This window comes from Phyllobates terribilis, unplaced genomic scaffold, assembly GCF_046119375.1.
Source record: "Phyllobates terribilis strain yellow unplaced genomic scaffold, ASM4611937v1 Scaffold_1__5_contigs__length_1240528914, whole genome shotgun sequence".
Lineage (NCBI taxonomy): Eukaryota > Metazoa > Chordata > Amphibia > Anura > Dendrobatidae > Phyllobates > Phyllobates terribilis.
The window spans coordinates 131,728,180-131,747,328 of NW_027362761.1; positions in this window are offsets into that span (position 1 = coordinate 131,728,180).

The following is a 19,149-nucleotide window of genomic DNA, read 5'->3' on the forward strand; positions in this document are numbered from 1 at the left end:
ACCAAAATCATAACTGGATTTTTTCTCAGTAATGCTGAAAATTAATGTTAATACGCAGTTTGAGTGTACAGCGGGGCGGGGGGAGGGGCAGGGGATGGATCTCTGCAGGAATAATGAAGATCTCCATTTTTTTTTCTCTTTCCCGCATTTACAGTGGGGAGGTGCAATCTGTCAGCCTATCAGCAGCGCACACACAGAGCGAAGTGCTTTTTTTCACACAAGCAAGGGCATGTGTCATTGGCAGTGTATGTCACATGTCCTTGCCCTATAAGACCAAGCCATTTTCCCCGTCACCACCATTTTCTCACTGCTGCAGCTGCGTGTTAGACGGCACCGCTGTTGCTGTGTGCACTATACCTTGTTAATTTCAAGCCAATTTTCGCACAAATCTACAGATAGCTTGGGAGTAGGGAATAGTTGTGATTGCAGTCCTTTTAAGGACTAGGTTACAGCATTTCCTATGACTTTTATCAGGCAGGTCTGTGCTCTTAAATAGATAGGTTGTGGGAGTAAAGACTAATTGTAATTGCAGTCCTTTTCAGGACTAGGTTACATCAGTTCCTATCAGTTTTTGCCAGGCAGGTCTGTGTCAGTGCTGTGCAAGTTTTTTTCACAGCATTTGGCTGAATCTAGCAAAGCTAATCCTTTTTGGCCTATTGCAGAGTGTGTTAGTCAGTGGAGTAGCCTATCTGTGTTGCAAGATATACCACCTGTGTATAGAATACCAATTTTTTTACTGCACCTAGTGAAGTAAAATCTTTTGGGCATAGCATCATTCTATTAGACCTCCATCAGGTTGCAAATTGAAAATAATTTTTTTCTGCATCTAGCTCTGAAAAAATATTTGGACTTCTAGCAGTGTGTGGGACTTGTTCTATTAGACCATCTATACTGACCTCCATCAGGTTGCAAACTGAATATAATTTTTTTCTGCATCTAGCTCTGAAAAAATATTTGGCCTTCTAGCAGTGTGTGGGACTTGTTCTATTAGTCCATCTATACTGACCTCCATCACGTTGCAAATTCAAAATAATTTTTTGTCTGCATCTAGCTCTGAAAAAATATTTTGCCTTCTAGCAGTGTGTGGGACTTTCTCTATTAGTCCATCTATACTGACCTCCATCAAGTTGCGAATTAAAAATAATTTTTTGTCTGCATCTAGCTCTGAAAAAATATTTGGCCTTCTAGCAGTGTGTGGTACTTGTTCTACTAGTCCATATATACTGACCTCCATCAGGTTGCAAACTGAATATAATTTTTTTCTGCATCTACCTCTGAAAAAATATTTGGGCTTCTAGCTGTGTGTGGGACTTGTTCTATTAGTCCATCTATACTGACCTCCATCAGGTTGCAAACTGAATATAATTTTTTTCTACATCTAGCTCTGAAAAAATATTTGGCCTTCAAGCAGTGTGTGGGACTTTCTCTATTAGTCCATCTATACTGACCTCCATCAGGTTGCAAATTAAAAATAATTTTTATCTGCATCTAGCTCTGAAAAAATATTTGGCCTTCTAGCAGTGTGTGGGACTTGTTCTATTAGTCCATCTATACTGACCTCCATCACGTTGCAAATTCAAAATAATTTTTTGTCTGCATCTAGCTCTGAAAAAATATTTGGCCTTCTAACAGTGTGTGGGACTTTCTCTAGTAGTCCATCTATACTGACCTCCATCAGGTTGCAAATTAAAACTAATTTTTATCTGCATCTACATCTGAAAAAATATTTGGGCTTCTAGCTGTGTGTGGGACTTGTTCTACTAGTCCATCTATACTGACCTCCATCAGGTGGCAAACTGAATATAATTTTTTTCTGCATCTAGCTCTGAAAAAATATTTGGCCTTCTAGCAGTGTGTGGGACTTTCTCTATCAGTCCATCTATACTGACCTCCATCAGGTTGCAAATTAAAAATAATTTTTATCTGCATCTAGCTCTGAAAAAATATTTGGCCTTCTAGCAGTGTGTGGGACTTTCTCTATTAGTCCATCTATACTGACCTCCATCAGGTTGCAAATTAAAAATAATTTTTATCTGCATCTAGCTCTGAAAAAATATTTGGCCTTCTAGCAGTGTGTGGGACTTTCTCTATTAGTCCATCTATACTGACCTCCATCAGGTTGCAAATTAAAAATAATTTTTATCTGCATCTAGCTCTGAAAAAATATTTGGCCTTCTAGCAGTGTGTGGGACTTTCTCTATTAGTCCATCTATACTGACCTCCATCAGGTTGCAAATTAAAAATAATTTTTATCTGCATCTAGCTATGAAAAAATATTTGGCCTTCTAGCAGTGTGTGGGACTTTCTCTATTAGTCCATCTATACTGACCTCCATCAGGTTGCAAATTAAAAATAATTTTTATCTGCATCTAGCTCTGAAAAAATATTTGGCCTTCTAGCAGTGTGTGGGACTTTCTCTATTAATCCATCTATACTGACCTCCATCAGGTTGCAAATTAAAAATAAGTTTTATCTGCATCTAGAAATATTTGGCCTTCTAGCAGTGTGTGGGACTTTCTCTATTAGTCCATCTATACTGACCTCCATCAGATTGCAAATTAAAAATAATTTTTATCTGCATCTAGCTCTGAAAAAAATATTTGGCCTTCTAGCAGTGTGTCGGACTTTCTCTATTAGTCCATCTATACTGACCTCCATCAGGTTGCAAATTAAAAATAATTTTTTGTCTGCATCTAGCTCTGAAAAAATATTTGGCCTTCTAGCAGTGTGTGGGACTTTCTCTATTAGTCCATCTATACTGACCTCCATCAGGTTGCAAACTGAATATATATTTTTTCTGCATCTACCTCTGAAAAAATATTTGGGCTTCTAGCTGTGTGTGGGACTTGTTCTATTAGTCCATCTATACTGACCTCCATCAGGTTGCAAACTGAATATAATTTTTTGTCTGTATTTAGCTCTGAAAAAATATTTGGCCTTCTAGCAATGTGTGGGACTTTCTCTATTAGTCCATCTATACTGACCTCCATCAGGTTGCAAATTGAATATAATGTTTTTTTGCATCTAGCTCTGAAAAAATATTTGGGCTTCTAGCAGTGTGTGGGACTTGTTCTATTAGCCCATCTATACTGACCTCCATCACGTTGCAAATTCAAAATAATTTTTTGTCTGCATCTAGCTCTGAAAAAATATTTGGCCTTCTAGCAGTGTGTGGGACTTTCTCTATTAGTCCATCTATACTGACCTCCATCAGGTTGCAAATTAAAAATAATTTTTATCTGCATCTACCTCTGAAAAAATATTTGGGCTTCCAGCTGTGTGTGGGACTTGTTCTATTAGTCCATCTATACTGACATCCATCAGGTTGCAAACTGAATATAATTTTTTTCTGCATCTAGCTCTGAAAAAATATTTGGCCTTCTAGCAGTGTGTGGGACTTTCTCTATTAGTCCATCTATACTGACCTCCATCAGGTTGCAAATTAAAAATAATTTTTATCTGCATCTAGCTCTGAAAAAATATTTGGCCTTCTAGCAGTGTGTGGGACTTTCTCTATTAGTCCATCTATACTGACCTCCATCAGGTTGCAAATTAAAAATAATTTTTATCTGCATCTAGCTCTGAAAAAATATTTGGCCTTCTAGCAGTGTGTGGGACTTTCTCTATTAGTCCATCTATACTGACCTCCATCAGGTTGCAAATTAAAAATAATTTTTATCTGCATCTAGCTATGAAAAAATATTTGGCCTTCTAGCAGTGTGTGGGACTTTCTCTATTAGTCCATCTATACTGACCTCCATCAGGTTGCAAATTAAAAATAATTTTTATCTGCATCTAGCTCTGAAAAAATATTTGGCCTTCTAGCAGTGTGTGGGACTTTCTCTATTAATCCATCTATACTGACCTCCATCAGGTTGCAAATTAAAAATAATTTTTATCTGCATCTAGAAATATTTGGCCTTCTAGCAGTGTGTGGGACTTTCTCTATTAGTCCATCTATACTGACCTCCATCAGATTGCAAATTAAAAATAATTTTTATCTGCATCTAGCTCTGAAAAAAATATTTGGCCTTCTAGCAGTGTGTCGGACTTTCTCTATTAGTCCATCTATACTGACCTCCATCAGGTTGCAAATTAAAAATAATTTTTTGTCTGCATCTAGCTCTGAAAAAATATTTGGCCTTCTAGCAGTGTGTGGGACTTTCTCTATTAGTCCATCTATACTGACCTCCATCAGGTTGCAAACTGAATATATATTTTTTCTGCATCTACCTCTGAAAAAATAATTGGGCTTCTAGCTGTGTGTGGGACTTGTTCTATTAGTCCATCTATACTGACCACCATCAGGTTGCAAGCTGAATATAATTTTTTTCTGCATCTACCACTGAAAAAATATTTGGGCTTCTAGCTGTGTGTGGGACTTGTTCTATTAGTCCATCTATACTGACCTCCATCAGGTTGCAAACTGAATATAATTTTTTTCTACATCTAGCTCTGAAAAAATATTTGGCCTTCAAGCAGTGTGTGGGACTTTCTCTATTAGTCCATCTATACTGACCTCCATCAGGTTGCAAATTAAAAATAATTTTTATCTGCATCTAGCTCTGAAAAAATATTTGGCCTTCTAGCAGTGTGTGGGACTTTCTCTATTAGTCCATCTATACTGACCTCCATCAGGTTGCAAATTAAAAATAATTTTTATCTGCATCTAGCTCTGAAAAAATATTTGGCCTTCTAGCAGTGTGTGGGACTTTCTCTGTTAGTCCATCTATACTGACCTCCATCACGTTGCAAATTCAAAATAATTTTTTGTCTGCATCTAGCTCTGAAAAATTATTTGGCCTTCTAGCAGTGTGTGGGACTTTCTCTATTAGTCCATCTATACTGACCTCCATCAGGTTGCAAATTAAAAATAATTTTTATCTGCATCTACATCTGAAAAAATATTTGGGCTTCTAGCTGTGTGTGGGACTTGTTCTACTAGTCCATCTATACTGACCTCCATCAGGTTGCAAACTGAATATAATTTTTTTCTGCATCTAGCTCTGAAAAAATATTTGGCCTTCTAGCAGTGTGTGGGACTTTCTCTATCAGTCCATCTATACTGACCTCCATCAGGTTGCAAATTAAAAATAATTTTTATCTGCATCTAGCACTGAAAAAATATTTGGCCTTCTAGCAGTGTGTGGGACTTTCTCTATTAGTCCATCTATACTGACCTCCATCAGGTTGCAAACTGAATATATTTTTTTTCTGCATCTACCTCTGAAAAAATATTTGGGCTTATAGCTGTGTGTGGGACTTGTTCTATTAGTCCATCTATACTGACCTCCATCAGGTTGCAAACTGAATATAATTTTTTTCTGCATCTACCTCTGAAAAAATATTTGGGCTTCTAGCTGTGTGTGGGACTTGTTCTGTTAGTCCATCTATACTGACCTCCATCAGGTTGCAAACTGAATATAATTTTTTGTCTGCATTTAGCTCTGAAAAAATATTTGGCCTTCTAGCAGTGTGTGGTTCTTTCTCTATTAGTCCATCTATACTGACCTCCATCAGGTTGCAAATTGAATATAATTTTTTTTTGCATCTAGCTCTGAAAAAATATTTGGGCTTCTAGCAGTGTGTGGGACTTGTTCTATTAGCCCATCTATACTGACCTCCATCACGTTGCAAATTCAAAATAATTTTTTGTCTGCATCTAGCTCTGAAAAAATATTTGGCCTTCGAGCAGTGTGTGGGACTTTCTCTATTAGTCCATCTATACTGACCTCCATCAGGTTGCAAATTAAAAATAATTTTTATCTGCATCTACCTCTGAAAAAATATTTGGGCTTCCAGCTGTGTGTGGGACTTGTTCTATTAGTCCATCTATACTGACATCCATCAGGTTGCAAACTGAATATAATTTTTTTCTGCATCTAGCTCTGAAAAAATATTTGGCCTTCTAGCAGTGTGTGGGACTTTCTCTATTAGTCCATCTATACTGACCTCCATCAGGTTGCAAATTAAAAATAATTTTTATCTGCATCTAGCTCTGAAAAAATATTTGGCCTTCTAGCAGTGTGTGGGACTTTCTCTATTAGTCCATCTATACTGACCTCCATCAGGTTGCAAATTAAAAATAATTTTTATCTGCATCTAGCTCTGAAAAAAATATTTGGCCTTCTAGCAGTGTGTGGGACTTTCTCTATTAGTCCATCTATACTGACCTCCATCAGGTTGCAAATTAAAAATAATTTTTATCTGCATCTAGCTCTGAAAAAATATTTGGCCTTCTAGCAGTGTGTGGGACTTTCTCTATTAGTCCATCTATACTGACCTCCATCAGGTTGCAAATTAAAAATAATTTTTATCTGCATCTAGCTCTGAAAAAAATATTTGGCCTTCTAGCAGTGTGTGGGACTTTCTCTATTAGTCCATCTATACTGACCTCCATCAGGTTGCAAATTAAAAATAATTTTTATCTGCATCTAGCTCTGAAAAAATATTTGGCCTTCTAGCAGTGTGTGGGACTTTCTCTATTAATCCATCTATACTGACCTCAATCAGGTTGCAAATTAAAAATAATTTTTATCTGCATCTAGCTCTGAAAAAATATTTGGCCTTCTAGCAATGTGTGGGACTTTCTCTATTTGTCCATCTATACTGACCTCCATCAGGTTGCAAATTAAAAATAATTTTTATCTGCATCTAGCTCTGATAAAAATATTTGGCCTTCTAGCAGTGTGTGGGTCTTTCTCTATTAGTCCATCTATACTGACCTCCATCAGGTTGCAAATTAAAAATAATTTTTTGTCTGCATCTAGCTCTGAAAAAATATTTGGCCTTCTAGCAGTGTGTGGGACTTTCTCTATTAGTCCATCTATACTGACCTCCATCAGGTTGCAAACTGAATATATATTTTTTCTGCATCTACCTCTGAAAAAATATTTGGGCTTCTAGCTGTGTGTGGGACTTGTTCTATTAGTCCATCTATACTGACCTCCATCAGGTTGCAAATTGAATATAATTTTTTTCTGCATCTAACCCAGCCAATAGTTTTGGCCTAATACCACAGTTTGGCCACTCAGCTCTGCTCGGTTCCCATCCATTGTTTTTTTGTGCAAACAACTCCAGAGTTGTGAATTATTTAACCACCAAAATGAGTGGAAAAAGGCCTGCTGCTGGTGGAAAGGGGAATAGGCGTGTTGGGGAAGGGAAAAAAGGTTGTGTCCGTGGGGTAGGTGTTAAAGCAACAGTAACATATGCAGAAGAAAGACCATCTTCCAGCCAAACTAAAATGTCTACTTCTTTTAGCGGACAATGTGATAAGATCCCTTTCTTACGGCCACGCCAATCGCTGCAAATTTCAGATGAGGCACAAAAACAGCAGGTGCTTCAACAGTTATCAAGTGCTCCTTTAAGTGGGCTTTCCTCCACATCAACTTCAACATCACAAATACTCCAGTCCTCAAAGGTGTCACCCCAATTGCACTTGCTTCCTCACAGCTCCCAAATCTCCAGCTGCCCGTCTGAGTATGAGGTAGAACAGATGGTTGAGTCTGCAGAGCTGTTTACTCATACTATAGCCTGGGAATCAGAGGTCGACTCCAGTGCTTCTGTGAATCCAGACGAGGAAATGATCTGCACTGATGCCCAGAATCTTTATGAGTCGGATCCAGGACCAGAAGCAGAAGGTTCTGACCATAATGTAGACCCTCATTCCCAAATTGTAACTCCTGTTGGTGGAGACAATGAGGAAGACGATGATGAGACTCAAATACCTGATTGGAGCGACAACTTTAGTTTTTTGTCAGGGCAGTAACAGGTTGGCTCAGAGGACGACGAGTGTGATAACGCACAGGGTGATGATGATGAGGTTGGAGATCCCACTTACTGTCAACCCACAGTCAGCCAAGAGATGAGGTCAGCAGAGGAGGTGGAGGGGGATGCTAGTGACGAAGTGGTCAGGTTGCGCCTTCCTGGACCGAGACGTAGTACTGGAAGCACGTCAACAACTGCATCCTCAAACACAACTCTGCCTCTCACCACAAGTCGTGGTGGCTCTTCAGGTCGCATGGGTGCTAAGCCTTGCATAGCCTGGGCATTTTTTCAGATCGATAAACATGACCCAACTCGTGTTATCTGTAACATTTGTCAGCAAAAGCTAAGTAGAGGCCAATAAATACATAGTTTGAGTACTTCATGCATGAACCGGCACATGGACATGAAGCATAAGTTGCAGTGGGAAGCTCACTGTGCTACAATGCGGCCTAGCCGGCCGGGCCAACCACCTTCTGCCATATCTTGTGCATCTGCGGCCTCTTCATCCTCTGTGACTGGGGGGACAGCAGTCACACCTGTTTTGGGGCGCAGACCTGCCACCTCTTTACCCGCAACAGCCAGCGTGATTGGCAGGTCATCATTTTCTTTGGAGGTGGTAACACCAGCTCGTGTTGAGCGCTGTCCGACATCGATAGCACCACCTTTGGATCAAGGCAACCTAACATGTCCGCCTGCATCTTCCTCACAGACCGGCAGTTTGCCGGGGACACCCTTATCAACCCCGTCTAAGAACAATAGCCAGCCCTCGGTCCCTCAGATGTGGACAAGTAAAAGACCATTTCCTCCTAGCCATGAGAAAGCTAAGAGGTTGAATTTCACCATCTGCAAGCTCTTGGCTACAGAAATGCTGCCTTTCCACCTAGTGGACACAGAGGATTTTCGAGACCTTATGTCGGTCGCAGTGCCCCAGTACCAGATGCCCAGTCGGCACTACTTCTCAAAGAAAGGTGTGTCTGCGCTCCACCAGCATGTCGCACACAGCATCACCGCTTCTTTGAGAAACTCTGTGTGTGACAGGATGCATTTCACCACAGACACTTGGACGAGTAGACATGGACAGGGGCGTTACATGTCGCTGACTGGGCACTGGGTAACTATGGTGACAGCAGGACAAGGGGCTACTGTCCAAGTCTTGCCGTCCCCACGAGTTGTGCGTCAATCCGCTTTATCTCAAAGTTCCTCCACTGCTTCTGCCTCCTCAACCTCCTCTCGGTCCTCCACCTGCACCCAAAGCCTGTCTGGTCATGCCACAAGCTTTCTAACTGTGCAGAAGGGATCCTGCACACCTCCTTACTATGCTGGCAGTAGGGCTCAACGTCATCAGGCGGTTTTTACTTTGAAATGTCTGGGAAATGTGAGTCACACAGCTGAGGAGTTGTGGTCAGCTCTGGAGAACCAATTTCATGAATGGTTGTCTCCACTGGACCTGAAACCAAGGAAGGCCGTGTGCGACAATGCTGCAAACCTGGGAGCGGCCCTTCGCCGGGGCAATGTCACACACGTGCCTTGTATGGCTCACGTGTTGAACCTGGTTATCCAGCAATTTTTAGCCCACTATCCCGGACTAGATGGCCTTCTGCAGAGGGCACGGTCGCTGTGTGCTCACTTCCGCCATTCGCATCCCGCAGCTCAGCGACTTACATCTCTACAGAAGTCGTTGGGCCTGTCACTTCACCGGCTAAAATGCGATGTGCCTACCCGGTGGAATTCAACTCTGCACATGTTGCAGCGACTGTGGCAGCACCGACAAGCCCTGGTGCAATACGTTCTGACGTATAGCCTGGGCCAACGAGATCCAGAGGTGGGGCAAATCACGCTGGAGGAGTGGTCTCAGATCAGGGACCTATGCACCCTTCTGCACAGTTTTGAAATGGCGACGAAGATGTTTTGTGCTAAAGATGCCATTATCAGCATGACTATTCCGGTGATTTACATGCTGGAGCACATGTTAAACAGAATTCGGAGTCAGGTGGTGGCACAAGAGGAGGTGGAGAAGTAGAGGAGGAGGAGTTGTATGCAGAAGGGCTAACATCTGCAAGGTCCAGACGGTCGGCAGCACCAAGGCGGCAGGCATGTGAGGGTGGGGGAGATGGTTTTACCAGGGCGCATGGTAGCAGCCAAACTAGTGAGGAAGGTGCAGGAGCCCAGGAAGAAGTGGAGGACGAACTGATGGAAGACTCATCAGATGAGGGAGACCTTGATCACATCTCTGTTGTGCGAGGTTGGGGGGAGAGGACAGAGGAAGGAAGCATGATTGTTACCTCGCCACCAACACAACAGGGACTTGGTGCTCCTGGATGCGCAACACACATGAGTGCCTTCTTGCTGCACTACCTGCAACATGACCCTCGAATTGTGAGAATTAGAAATAATCCTGACTACTGGGTTGCCACACTGTTAGATCCCTGGTACAAAAGTAAATTTGCAGAAATTATTCCTGCCATAGAAAGGGATGCACGCATGCAGGAGTATCAGCAGAGACTGTTGCAGAATCTTACATGTGCTTTTCCACAAAACACCAGTGGTGCACGTAGTGAATCTCACAGTTCCAACTTGCCAACCGTGGGGTCGTCGAGTGTTCAGCACTCAAACCATAACAGAACCACAGTATCTGCTGGTAACATCAATTTTGCGGAATCATTTTACCACTTTTTTAGCCCATCCTTTGCAAGGCCACAGGAGACAAGAAGTCTGACACATAGTCAACGCCTAAAGACGATGGTACAGGAGTATCTCCAAGTAAACATTGAAGCCATGACTGTGTCACTGGACCCTTGCTCTTTTTGGGCTTCCAATCTGGATAAATGGCCGGAGCTAGCCACTTACGCCTTGGAGATCTTGTCATGCCCCGCAGCCAGCGTTCTGTCTGAACGTGTGTTCAGCGCTGCTGGTGGTGTGCTGACAGATAAGCGCACGCGGCTCTCCACTGATAATGTAGACAGACTCACGTTCATAAAGATGAACAAATCATGGATCCGAAACGACTTTTCTACCCCTGTGTCATCCTGGGGAGAGTAAAAGCTTGATGATTGGTAAAATCACCTCACCAACCGTTTTAAGCTTTCAAATTACTAATCATGTTTATCTGTATCTTGGCTGGAAAATAATTTGGGCTTTGTAGCAGTGTGCAGCACTGATTCTATTAGGCCATCTATATTAAGCTCCACCAGATTTAAAATTAATAATCATGTTTATCTGTATCTTGGCTGGAAAATAATTTGGGCTTTGTAGCAGTGTGCAGTACTGATTCTATTAGGCCATCTATACTAAGCTCCACCAGATTTAAAATTAATAATCATGTTTATCTGTACCTTGGCTGGAAAATAATTTGGGCTTTGTAGCAGTGTGCAGCACTGATTCTATTAGGCCATCTATACTAAGCTCCACCAGATTTAAAATTAATAACAATTTTTAGCTGCATCTAGCCCGGAAAATAATTTTGGGGCTCCGAGATGCGCAAGACACATAAGTGCCTTCTTGCTGCACTACCTGCAACATGACCCTCATATTGTCAGAATTCGAAGTAATCCTGACTACTGGATTGCCACACTCTTAGATCCCCCAAACTTTTCGATCAACCTTTTCATTTTAATAAAGACCAAAAAATGGTCATTTTTGAAATAATAAGCATTAGCAGGTTATTAGAAACTGAAATCAAACAGTTTTCAACTCAAAACTTTATTCTAGGTGATGTTACATTTTCACATAGGACCCCTTGTTCGAAAGGAGCTTCTGAACTCTCTCGTCCATTGAATTTGTCAGGTTTTGGATGGTTTCTGCTTCAATTGTTTTGCATGAGGACAGAATACCCTCCCAGAGCTGTTGCTTTGATGTGAACTGCCTCCTGCCATCATAGACACTCCATTTGAGGATGCCCCAGAGGTTCTGAATGGGGTAGAGGTCAGGGGAGCATGGGGGTCACACCATAAGTTAGTCCCCTTTTATGCCTATATCAGCCAGAGATGCAGATGTTTTATGTGCAGCATGAGATGGTGCATTATCATGCATAAAAATGATCTTGCTGTGGAATACACGGTTCTTCTTCTTGAACCATGGCAGGAAGTGCTGTTTGAGAAACTCCACATACATTATGGAGTTCATCTTTACCCCTTCAGGGATCCTAAAGGGGCCGACAATCTCTCTCCCCATGATTCCAGCCCAAAACATTACTCCACCTCCTCCTTGTTGGCGCTGTAGCCGTGTTTGCGTGGGGTGTCCATCAACCAGCCATCCTCCACTCCATCCATCTGGACCATCGAGCGTTGCACGGCACTCATCCGTGAACAAAACAGTTTTGAAATCAGTCTTCATGTAATGTTTGGCCCACTGGAGCCGTTTCTGCTTGTGTGAAGTGGATAGAGGAGGTCGACAGGATGGCATATGCACAGCTGCAAACCTCTGAAGGACCCTGCATCTTGTTGTTCGGGGGACGTTGGAGGCATCAGCAGCTCCAAAAACTTGTCTGCTGCTATGACAAAGCTCTTTTGCCGCTGCTCTTTTAACCTGACGTAATTGCCTGTAGGAAAAAGTCCTCAATTTGCCCTTATCAGCACGCACACGTGTGTACTGTGAATCAGCTACATACTTCTTGATTGCCAAGACACTTCATCCTGATCATCGCACAATGTTGATTGTAGTCATGCCTTACAGCCTTACAGTTCTAACTTGCCAACCGTGGTCTGTATGGAGTTGTTCAATAAAGGGCCCAAAATTAAGATAACATAGATGGGAGAGGTCTCTATGAATAGGAATTCCTAAGTATTTGATACCCTGTGAGGGCCAGGCAAAGGGAAAGTTGGACTGGATGGAATCCTGTATGGATTTGGGGAGGGAGACATCGAGGGCCTCAGACTTCACTGCATTGATTTTAAAATTTGACCATGTAACAAAGTGATCTATTTCAGCCATAACAGAATGGATGGATATATGTGATTGAGTGATATATACTAGGACATCATCAGCAAATAGAGAGCACTTGTACTCGGTGCCTCCCACCTCAATCCACCTAATATTGGGGTTATGGCGAATTGATGAGAGCAGGTGCTCCATCACTAGGATGTATAAGAGAGGGGACAGAGGACATCCCTGCCTTGTCCCATTGGTGATTGTGAAAGGTGATGAAAATGTTCTGATGCACCTCCTGGGCCTTGGGACACCCGGAGCCGGACCCTTTTTGGTGGATGCTGGTGGTTGTAGTCTCCGTGGCGGCGACCCGGTTCCGTGGCTCAGGGCGGTCAAACCAGTGGCGGAACTATTTATGTGGTTTTGATGTTTAAATGTCCGACTACGCCACCCGTGGATTGCGGTCAGAGTGAACCGCCGCTGCAGGGCAGACCGCTGAGGCTGGTGTTGTGGGTGCAGCAGAGCGTAGTATAACTCCCCACGGGATGAGTATAGCCTCAGGGCAGTGTATGCGGAGGATGGGGATGATGGTACAGGGCAGCAGCAGTAATGACACGGAGTCAGTGATGCAGTCCAGGGCCTTTACTCACAGTTCTTATTATCCAGACCACGTCTGCAGGTAACGGCTGCCCACGTCGTACTGTGCTCACCAGGTGAGGGGCTCAGACAACTCCCAGATAACTTTGGAGCGCTTCACAGGACCCCCTTTGTGTGTCCTTTGTCTGGCCTTTCTTACCAACCCTTCTGTCCGGCTGCCTCTGGCCTCCTCTTGGTAAACTTGGCGCCAGTTTCCCTGACCCTATGTGGTGCCTTCCTAGCGGGTGTAGCGAGGGGCTGTGCCACATAAAATGTCACAGCCTCCGGTTTCTAGCTGAGGGTCGTTTCCTGCCACCACTTGTTTTGGGGACCGGTCTCCCCCTTTGCCCTGACCCCTCCACGCAGGTGTATTCGGGTGTGCGGTGGCGACTCGCCCGTCCACACCCCTGGGATCCCTTCGTTCCTCGTTCCTGGAGCATTCTCCGCTCCTCTTCCTTCCTTCTCCCTCTTCCAGGCCTGGGCCTCTGTTACTAGGCCCGCTTCCGAAGCAGAGCTCATGCAGAGCCCCTGCTCCCTGTCACTTCTGCTCAGACTTCTCTGCACTGAACTAAGATGGTGCCCACCTTTTATACTCCCTTCTCAATGCACCCGGGAACTGCTTCCTCCCTGCTCCTGCACAACAGGGTTCCCCTTCCTCAGTGTTCCCTCCCCCCACTCCAGCCAGGGACAGGGACTGTTTTGCCCATCTCAGGGGCATATTGGTCGCCCTGCCCCACGGCAATGTGGTGTAATGCATGCAGGTGTCGGGTCCTGATCCACACTCCATCCTTACCTGAGAGTGAGATATCACACCTCTGGGTGAGGTGCAATACCTCTGTAGCAACCGAGCCCTCAGGGTGCTACAGTTCCATTTATCTTCAGCCTAGGTGACGTATTGCGATACAGGGCCGTGATTTTGGCTATAAAAGGGTCCGCTAGACCCCTACCCCAAGCTTTTTAAGAGAATCATATATGGCGTGCCAGGAGACTCTATGGAATGCTTTCTCAGCATCCAACGAGAGTATCTAATTACAAATTTTTAACTGCATCTAGCCCAGGAAATACTTTGTGCCTAGTAGCAGTGTCTGCTAGTCAGCGGATTATCCCGGCTGTTAAGCAAGCTACACCACCTGTAGTTTAGACACTTAATTTTTTCAAAGGAAATGCTTCGGGACCACGGGATACTCAGTGAAGAGCATCAGGAGGCACCCCAAGGCATAGGGGCTGGGACTGGCAGTAGGATGCCTTGCGGTGGACAGCCGAGCTCGAACCTTATAAAAGCTTTTTAACTGCAGCAGCTTTAGTGGACGCTACTGGAGCTGGAATTACGCGGCTGCTGGCATGAGACTTGTCCTCCAATAGATCCTTGTAAATGGATTTAAAGTGTATTCATTCAAATTAGAGAGACAATTTAAATTAAAAAGCTTAGAGCTGCCTCCACCACAGGGGGGCTCGCTCGACCCACCAGCGGACAGGCACCAGTATTGGGAGAGGGGGGCTGGCCGTCAGGGTTCACCGCGGCTCTGGCACAAACCAGGCGACACGGAGGTGGCACGGGCAGGAGCGGACTGGCCGTGTCGGCTTCTCACTTTTTGGATTTTAGAAGGGCATGACATGCCTATATCTGTGTCTCCCCCTCCTTTTACTCCTCCACCTCTTTTCTTTTCGCTTGACTATATGTACTTGTCACTTTTCCATGTGTTAGTTGTGTCTTCTGTGCAGTTTGTCAGCTTTTGGACACCTTTGAAGGTGTTTTCTATGTGTTTCTATGTGTTTTTGTTTGCCTGCAATTGGTTTTAACGGTGTTCGAAGGTGTTCGACGAACAGTTCGAGAACAGTTCGGCGAACACACGGGTGTTCGACGAACCGAACCGAACTCGAACACTACGGGGGTGGCTCAACACTACTGATAAGAGACATCTGGATCCGCCTCAATTCCGTCCGGGAGACAAGGTCTGGCTTTCCTCCAAATATGTCCGTCTCAAGATACCTTCATGTAAGTTGGGTCCACGGTTCATCGGTCCGTTCGAGGTTCTGAACCAAATCAAACCCGTGGCTTACAAGCTGAAACTCTCGGACACCTTACGGATTCCCAACTCCTTTCATGTATCCCTCCTCAAACCAGTTGTCCTTAATTCCTTCTCTGATGATCCAGGTACCATTCCAGCTCCAGTCTCCGCTGAGGACATCTTTGAGGTAGAAAACATTTTGGCCACCAAGAGGTCTTGGGAACCCAGGGAGAACATTCATGCCCCTCATCTTCTTAAAAAAATTCTAGTGGGCCTAAAGAAGAGGGGGCGTAAAGGGGGGGGGTACTGTGGCATCGGCGTCTCTGCCTCCTGCCGGGCAGAGATGCCATTCCCCTCACCGCCATGGTCGTGGTCTGGCATCTTCCTGCTTCCCTACTGCTGTGGTGCGCACCGCGTTCAGCTTCCCAGGCACTGTGCTTAGGGCGCGCATGCTCCCTCCCTCTTAAAAGGGGCCACGCGAACCGTCCTAAAGAGTCCCCGGCCAATGGCAGGAGGACTTCCCCTATATAGGGCACCTCCTCTAAAATGGAGGTGCCTGTGCAAGGTTGTTGATTGTGTGCTAACACTTTCCTCAGCCCTCAGGTCCCACTGCCTGTCAGTCCTGCTCGCCAGTCTGTCTGTCAGTCCAGCCCGCCAGCCTGACTAACAGTTCTGCCCGCCTGTCTGTCTAACAGCCATGTCCGCCAGCCTACTTACCTGGAACACCAGGCAGTTAACTGCAGTGCCCATCAGTCTGCCTACCTGGAGCACCTGCCAGTTACCTGCCGTGTCCGCCAGCCGGCCAACCAGGAGCACCTGCCAAGTAACCTGCCGTGCCCGCCAGCTGGCCTACCTGGAGCACCTCTCTGGCCATCCGCCGTACCCACCTGCTTGCCTACCCGGAGCACCTGTCTGACTATCTGCCGTACCTGCCTGCTGATCTTCCCGGACCACCCGCCAGCCTTCCTGCCGTGCTCATCCGCTGTACCAGTCAGCTCCTGTCATCTGACCCTTGGGAGTCACCTGCTCTCACACAAGGTCGGTCCCAGAGTGGCACCTGGTTCACCTGCCTGGTCCCTCCCTGGTTCACGGAGTCGACTAAGCCGCCATGTGACCTGGGTCAGGCTGAGTAGGCACTTAGTCACGCCCCTCTGACCCCTCCTTGCACCGAAGCACAGAGGTTCCACCACCCGGACCCGTAACATGTGATAAGTGATATTACACAGTAATTCTTCTTAAAAATTATTAAAAAATAACTTTTCTTTAAAATTTCCATAAAATAATTTTTTGGGAAAAATCCCTTTATAATATAATGCTATGTAATATAATGTTAAAATAAATAATTAAATTAATATCATGGGTGTAAGATATAATTAACATCCATGCATGCATTCAACATACATGCATATTATTATGTGTAGTCTTAATAATGGAGTACCCCATATATAATGTGTGTGATGATGCTAGATGATAGTGCTACTAGTGTTAAAAGTGCCAATATGCTTACTAACCATAGAATATTAGATGCTGATACCTCATATCTATATCTATAAGGCAAAACACAAAAACAAGAAACGTGGGTGTTATTGTGTGACGCTCCATGGTGGGCGTGGTCTCTCGGCATGTCCTAGATGGACATGCTTGAGTGACGTGACCTGACCGGGCATGATCGTATGACGCGTCCCATGTGGGCGAGGTTGCATGACTTGCCATGATGGATGTGATCGCTCGGCGCGTCCTGGATGGGTGCAGTCGCACTGGATGGTAGAATTCCGCAATGGCGCTTGACGCCGAGGACAGCTACAGGTGGTGGCAGTGTCCCACGTGAGCGCCTTAATTTGTCTCCATGGACATTATCTAGAGAGTGGATATGACCTTCTACCCGCACACCTGAATTAAATTTTAAAGGTATTTCATTGATTGGTTCATTGGTATTTGTTTGTGGGTCTTATCATTTCACCAGGACGGTGGAAAGTTTTTTTATTTTTTTGCATATAATACAGTTAGGTCCATATATATTTGGACAGAGACAACATTTTTCTAATTTTGGTTCTAGATATTACCACAATGAATTTTAAACAAAACAATTCAGATGCAGTTGAAGCTCAGACTTTCAGCTTTCATTTGAGGGTATTCACATTAAAATTGGATGAAGGGTTTAGGAGTTTCAGCTCCTTAACATGTACCACCCTGTTTTTAAAGGGACCAAAAGTAATTGGACAATTGACTCCAAGGCTATTTCATGGACAGGTGTGGGCAATCCCTTTGTTATGTCATTCTCAATTAAGCAGATAAAAGGCCTGGGGTTGATTTGAGGTGTGGTGCTTGCATTTGGAAGGTTTTGGTGTGAAGCAAACATGCGGTCAAAGGAGCTCTCCATGCAGGTGAAACAAGCCATCCTTAAGCTGCAAAAACAGAAAAAACCCATCCGAGAAATTGCTACAATATTAGGAGTGGCAAAATCTCCAGTTTGGTACATCCCGAGAAAGAAAGAAAGCACTGGTGAACTCATCAATGCAAAAAGACCTGGGCGCCCACAGAAGACAACAGTGGTGGATGATCGCAGAATCCTCTCCATGGTGAAGAGAAACTCCTTCACAACAGCCTACCAAGTGAACAACACTCTCCAGGAGGTAGGCGTATCAATATCCAAATCTACCATAAAGAGAAGACTGCATGAAAGTAAATACAGAGGGTTCACTGCACGGTGCAAGCCACTCATAAGCATCAAGAATAAAAAGGCTAGACTGGACTTTGCTAAAAAACATCTAAAAAAGCCAGCACAGTTCTGGAAGAACATTCTTTGGACAAATGAAACCAAGATCAACCTCTACCAGAATGATGGAAAGAGAAAAGTATGGCGAAGGCGTGGTACAGCTCATGATCCAAAGCATACCACATCATCTGTAAAACATGGTGGAAGCAGTGTGATGGCTTGGGCATGCATGGCTGCCAGTGGCACTGGGTTACTAGTGTTTATTGATGATGTGACACAGGACAGTAGCAGCCGAATGAATTCTGATGTATTCAGAGCCATACTGTGTGCTCAGATCCAACCAAATGCAGTCAAACTGATTGGTCGTCGTTTCATACTACAGATGGACAATGACCCAAAACATAATGCCAAAGCAACCCAGGAGTTTATTAAAGCAAAGAAGTGGAATATTCTTGAATGGCCAAGTCAGTCACCTGATCTCAACCCAATTGAGCATGCATTTCACTTGTTAAAGACTAAACTTCAGACAGAAAGGCCCACAAACAAACAGCAACTGAAAACCACCGCAGTTAAGGCCTGGCAGAGCATCAAAAAGGAGGAAACACAGCGTTTGGTGATGTCCATGAGTTCAAGACTTCAGGCAGTCATTGCCAACAAAGGCTTTTCAGCCAAGTACTAGAAATGAACATTTTATTTACAATTATTTAATCTGTCCAATTACTTTTGGTCCCTTTAAAAACAGGCTGGCACATGTTAAGGAGCTGAAACTCCTAAACCCTTCATCCAATTTTAATGTGGATACCCTCAAATGAAAGCTGAAAGTCTGAACTTCAACTGCATCTGAATTGTTCTGTTTAAAATTCATTGTGGTAATGTCTAGAACCAAAATTAGAAAAATGTTGTTTCTGTCCAAATATATATGGACCTAACTGTAACTGAGATACCGCATTTTTTCCTTTGCTTGTTTTCTTGTGTTTTTATATATATGTTTTTCTATATTTTAATTATGTCTAATAAAGATGAAAACAATTTTTTTAAATAATTTTTTGGGTAGTTCTAATTTCTTCTTTGGTGCTTATTTGATATATTGAACACCCACTTTATATTTATGGTCTTGCTTTGAGTGGTTAATCGTTTAATACCTGTAAAGGGATCTAG